Source organism: Solanum dulcamara, chromosome 3, assembly GCF_947179165.1.
Source record: "Solanum dulcamara chromosome 3, daSolDulc1.2, whole genome shotgun sequence".
Classification (NCBI taxonomy): Eukaryota; Viridiplantae; Streptophyta; class Magnoliopsida; order Solanales; family Solanaceae; genus Solanum; species Solanum dulcamara.
Window position 1 is genome coordinate 67,939,061 of NC_077239.1, and position 6,282 is coordinate 67,945,342.

The 6,282-nt window shown below is 32.3% G+C and overlaps 1 long non-coding RNA gene across 1 annotated transcript; it reads right to left on the minus strand.

Moving 5' to 3' along the window:
• Nucleotides 1-1,940: 1,940 nt before the first annotated feature.
• LOC129881709 (uncharacterized) lies at nt 1,941-3,102 on the minus strand. The gene is made up of 2 exons (XR_008765678.1): nt 3,068-3,102; nt 1,941-2,246 (listed from the first exon to the last, which is right to left on the minus strand). It is a non-coding gene; the product is annotated as an uncharacterized LOC129881709 (long non-coding RNA).
• Nucleotides 3,103-6,282: the final 3,180 nt, after the last annotated feature.

Consider the following 6,282-nt stretch of genomic DNA (forward strand, 5'->3'; position numbering starts at 1 on the left):
AACTTTATCCTTCTTTGAATAAGAAATCCAACAAACATATCAAAGCCGAGTATGATGATCACTACACAAATCTTGGTCTTAATTTTGTTTTCACTTTTTTGAGGAATAAGAAAATCTATATAGTATTATTTTATTCAAACATAAAAAATAAAACAACTAATATATAAATAATTAAAGCTTACATATTTAGATCCTATATAATTAATCTTTACATTATTCAATATCTATATATTAAGCCCTATAAAAGTGATATATACATTTTGCACAATTAGAGGATTATTTACAACATTTAAAATGGATATATATAATTAATAAAATCATACTTATTTTAAATCTTTGATTCCCCTCTATTTTTAAGGAGTATGCTATGCTTTTCTTTTTAATTTTAAAAAATAATTAATATTTTATTATATTTAATAACAATTTAATTTAAAAAATTTTTATTTATTTTTAATAAAATAATTTATAGTTATATAAATATTTATGACTTATTTAAATTATAACTTACAAAAAACTTTCTTTTTTTTCTTAAATTTCATACTCATGAATTAAAGGTATTTACATGATCTGCTACGGAAGAAGTATTTTGAAGCTCTTCATAACCATATATTCTATGTTCTTTAATTGGCTGACAAAGCATATATATATATAGTACCACCAGTTCAGATTGATAATTACATATGTGGATTTTTCTGATGTCATTTCATATATATATATATAGTACCACCAGTTCAGATTGATAATTGCATATGTGGATTTTTCTGATGTCATTTCATATATATATATATAGTACCACCAGTTCAGATTGATAATTACATATGTGGATTTTTCTGATGTCATTTAATATATATATATATATATATTAATAAAAACAGACTGTGAAGCTAGAGTTAAATTTCATCAGACAATAAATAGTAAAGCTAGTAATAAGAGATGGTGGTTAAACTCTATGGATGTTATATCTATCTATAATAATATTATTTTTGAATATGTTAAAGAAAAAAGATAACGATTTAGCTGATAAATTAAATAGATTACAACTTAAAACTAACTGATACGATGTTCTTTCAGCATGAGACCAACTGTCAACAACCAGCAAACAAGGGCATAGCCCAGCCAGACTTTTATGTCCAGACTCTATTAGGTAAGGTAAATTTTAGACCTCAAACTACCGTAGACATGATGGAGAAAATTTACTTTGATAGGTTTAATTTAATCTCCTATCCTCGGTCTAATTTGTCCTTTAGAATAATACTAGAATGTACCTTTGACAAAACCCAAAAATGTTTGGTGGATAATCTATGGATCACCTATAATAAACAAACATTTTATTGCAGCTAATAATGTTTTATGTCAATACTTTTCAAATAAAAGTAATGAGAATAAGTTTAAATATTATGTTGTTATACATGGTAAGACAAATGGTGTTTTTCAAACTTGAATAGAAGTAGTAGACTTAATAAATGGAGTTAAAAACCCCTCTTTTCAAAGGTTTTAATAATTTTATCGAAGCTTTAGACTATGCCAGAGGAATGCTTGGGCCAAACTATTATATTTCACCAGCTCTCAGACAAAGCCCAATCCAAACTCCTCAATATAACATCCAGAAAAACTCAGATAAAATATTTTTTTGTGATCATTGCTCTTCGATAATTGAGGCCTTCAAAAGACTCAATGCAAAAATCGAAGCCCTCATTCAAGAAAATATGAGACTAATGAAGCAACTTGAAATGTTCCAAAGCAAGTTTGCTCCAAAGACAGATATTGTCACGACCTAGCCCCGTAGGCCGTGACTAGTGTCCGAATTGGACACTCGTATACACACATATTATCTATTGTCAATCGACAATTAAACACGATATAGAATTTATATGGGTAGCACGTTGTCTCAAACGGTCACTTATATATATACCAAAATGCTATTTTTTGGGGAGTCTTAATTGTCAAAAATAAGATAACATAATACGTAAGCCGACAAGGCTTTCACTCCGAATGTAAATGTCCAAAAACATAAGCAATACTAGTACACCAGACAACATTTACATACAACCCACTCATGTGTCTACAGACCTCTAAGAGGATTAACAATAACATATGACGGGACAGGGCCCCGTCGTACCCCTAAATACACAAATATATACATTATAAGGATTAGTACCCAAAGTTTGGGCTCCGAGACAATGGAGCACTTCAAACTCATTGAGTAGAATCCTAAGCTGGCGGCTCTCCGAAATGAGTATCTGTACCTGCAGGCATGAAATGCAGCCCCCCGAAGAAAGGGGGTCAGTACGAACTATGTACCGGGTATATAAAGCATAAAATACCGTAAAGGAGATCACATCTGCAATAAAGATTCAGGAGCTAATCACTGTACCTGTGTCTTATGAAATGAATACATGCATATCATCATCATATATCATACCCGGCCCGTTAGGGAACTCGGTGTCACAATTATATCAATATATCGTTATATGTATATATATACCATACCCGACCCTTTAGCGAGGAACTCGGTGAATAGAGTAGTGTACACTGATACCGTACCCGGCCCATTATGGGACTCGGTGCCATAATCATATTGTCATATCATCATAATATCATATTATCATATCACGTACCCGGCCCTCTAGTAAGGGACTCGGTGAATAATATAGTGGAATCTATATATGATAACATACCCGGCCTATCGTAGGACTCGGTGAATAATACCATAACAATATGCACGAATAAGGTATCATTAGCAACCTTGTGAAATTTGATCGTTATCGGAGACTTAATAGAATAAGCAAAACAGTCCATCATTTGAAAACCAAGACAATAGTCATTATGAATCACACCAATTATGGATTATACTAAAGTATGAATTATACCACAACATAAGTTATACCAACTAGGATGGCTGGAATCATACACATGAGTCAAGACATAACAATATAAATTTTGAAAATCAAGAACGGTAGTCATCCGAGTATATCTACGAATAAGAGTTTCTTTGGAATTTAAGCATACGTCATTCGTTCGTTTCATATGGATCATGCCAAAAGAAGAAAATGTTAACTTTACATACCTTTAGCGTTTATACGTATATGTTGTCCAATATTATCTCAACCTATATTAAAACGTCAAGCATTATGGTTAAGCTATGGACAAGAATAAAACGTAGTCTATCGTTAGTAGGTTATTTCTAAAAAAATTGGACAGCACCTCCCCTATACCGCTCACTTTTCCCACTTTTAAACCAGCCATATAATCATCAATCAACATCAACAATCCAAAATATTGACACAAAATAAGATTTATTATTGACAATAAGCCTAGAATATTTCCACCCGACTCATGTTACCAAAGCAGTAAATTCGGAAAGTCAAGTACCTCACGTTGTATCTAAATTTTAAAAATGAAAATGGTAAAACTGGACTTTATGACCTTCATGAAACATTTAGATCTCTGTCTTAAGTTTCCAATGCAAAAGAAATCAACTCAAAAATCATTTTCTACAAAGAGATATCATCAAAATACGAACAGCTATACATAAATGATTTTTCAATCCAGAATCTGGACAGAATTTGTCCTATGATTCATGCTCGGTTATCGACCTAATAACAGCAGATATAGACTAAGACATAAACATAAGAGTTGTAGGTACGTGTATTAGCTTTCCAAAACATGTTTAATATCTAAATTCGAAGGTCTACACAATGAGATATTCCAGAATTACTACCAGCTACTCAATTCCAAAAACGGGTTTGAACATTCACAATCTTCATACACCTTTTTCCTCCAAATTCAAGAACAACAACTCATCAACAACATCAAAACAATATCAACCATTATTATACATCATCACTAAGATAATTCCATCTATTTAATCTACCTAAAACAACCCTTTAACCCATAACTCTCAACAAATCACCAAACTAGTTTATAATACTATTTTCTCCGTTCTAATCCGTTAAAACTCTAACTAAACTTGTTAACAATGAAAAGGAGACTTTAATATTACCTTAAATTTGCAGCACCACATAAAATCTTCTCCTTATTAGCTGATTTCTAGCTCAAATTGAAGCCAACGCAACGTACAACAATTTTCTCTTCATGAGCTTCGGATTTTGGGACTCGAATTTTGGTCGGATTTGGTTTTTCTCTCAAGAACTTCCCCTCTCTCTCTCTCTAGAAATTTTTCTGGATATCTTCTTAGTCTAAACTATGAAGAAAGACATAGAAATTGGATTAATTTCGTGGGTATTGGGCCTGACCCGAATTAGAATTGGGTTGGGCCGAATTCACTATTTAGTTTGGTCTGTCATACTTAAAACATCTATATCTTATTACTCCGATATCACATTTCGTCCCACGACCTATGGTTGGAAAGATATTTCAATTATCTACAACTTTCATATTGAGAGTTTTCCCAAATTCTCAAATTATAAAGAGGTTATGGCCTCCCGAAGTCAGCTTACCCAAAACGTAACTTTAAGAAAAACATATTTGATGGCTTCTATTTTGATTTGGCTTAAGGGTCCTTCTTGAGATGTATTTTACTACACATAAATTATTCATATAACTTGGCATCTACAACAAATCATGTCCTTTTAAAATTCAAAATTAAAAGTCCTCGAATTTATAATCGTTAGCTTACGAATAATCCAAAATGCAAAAATACGGAATGTAACAGATATAAGCACCCAGACTCCGAAAATGAGTTCTCCATCTCACGTAAAAATGGATGAGATGGGTGAGCATTTCCCTCTGAATGCTAAGAAATTCACTGTATCGGATAAAAATACAGCTAGTCCGGTTCAAACGGTAGCTGATAAAGACTCATCAAATCCGTTAATGGTTGTCACTTTGCCAAAAAATGACAACGAGGGGTCCTTTTCCTCACGAAGAAAACTACCAAAATCTTTTCAGAAACACAATTCTAGAAAAAATATAATTTCTAAAAAGAAAACAAATGACAAAATAGAATTCATAATTAAACAGACTCTAGTACAATTCTTCAAATTTCAAGGACAAGACAAACATATTATTAGCAAAGATGGTCCAAGTCCAGTAATGTTAGACTAGTTCCTAATTCGGATGAACATGATAATAGTCCAGTGAGAACTCCAAGTTCAGACAAAAGCGAATATGGAATAACAATTATCAAGATGCTCAAGATCCTTATGAAGACGATGACTCAGAAATGAGTTTCGATTCAATTGCCTTCCATCATTTAGACTCTTAATTCATAAGATAAGAAGACTTCACCACAAAAAGATAAAGAGATAAGAAGATAAGGTCAGAGACTTATCACATCTTATGTACATAATAATAGTGTGTCATGTGGGTATGCCCACAGATGTCCTGTAATAAAAGAGTGTTTTCACTTTATCACTATCCTCCAAAAAAGGGAAAAACTGTTGACAAGCACACGTCTGTCAGTCGGTCAAAAAAGATGAACTAATAATGCATGTGACGATGGGGTCCAATGAGCACCCGACTTGCATTATTAAAAGAATCTTATCAGTTTGTTGGCCATAGATAGTAAGGTCACGTAGGTAGTCTTAAAACCTTTCGTTTGTATTCTCTTATGCCTATATAAGAGATAGAAGTGTGAGTTAGCAGAAGCAGAAGTCGAGAGAAAAAAGAAAGAAAATCTCAAACAAAAAATCAGCCTACTATTTTGTTTATGTATACCACTCCTATCCAACACCTAAGTATCCCTGTTGTATAAAAAAGTTGTATGTAATACTAAGTGTGTTTGTGAAATAAATCTCAAGCTACTTTAAGTTCTTCAGGGTTCCCGAAAGGGAAACCTTTCTCTTTCTAATCATGTAAGTTTTACGATATTTTATTTCCAAAATCCCCCCAAAAATATGTTATTACTTATGATTACTTTGAGTTTCTTATGTACACTATTGTATAGTTGCAATGTTTTACCCTTAGTATATGGTTAGGTTTTTAACTTCTTAACAACAATGATGGATTAACCTATAAATTCCTAGGACTGCTGGCCTTGAAAGTCCGCCATAAACAAGGGACATAGTTGTTGCCAGAAAAATATCCAAGATGTGGTTAAAGAAGAAGTTGTTAAGAACATAGATTAAGAAGGAGAGATGAACAGGAAAGTTTTTTAAAAAAAGGAGTAAAAATTGGGAAAATCGGATTATACATCACAAGGCAAACATGTTGCGACAAAATGAGAAAGGGAGTGATGAGTAGGATTTACAATAAATTCGACAAAACTCTTGAACTTATTCTTATCTACATCTCTTTATTTAATTTTGGTATCAGAGCGAG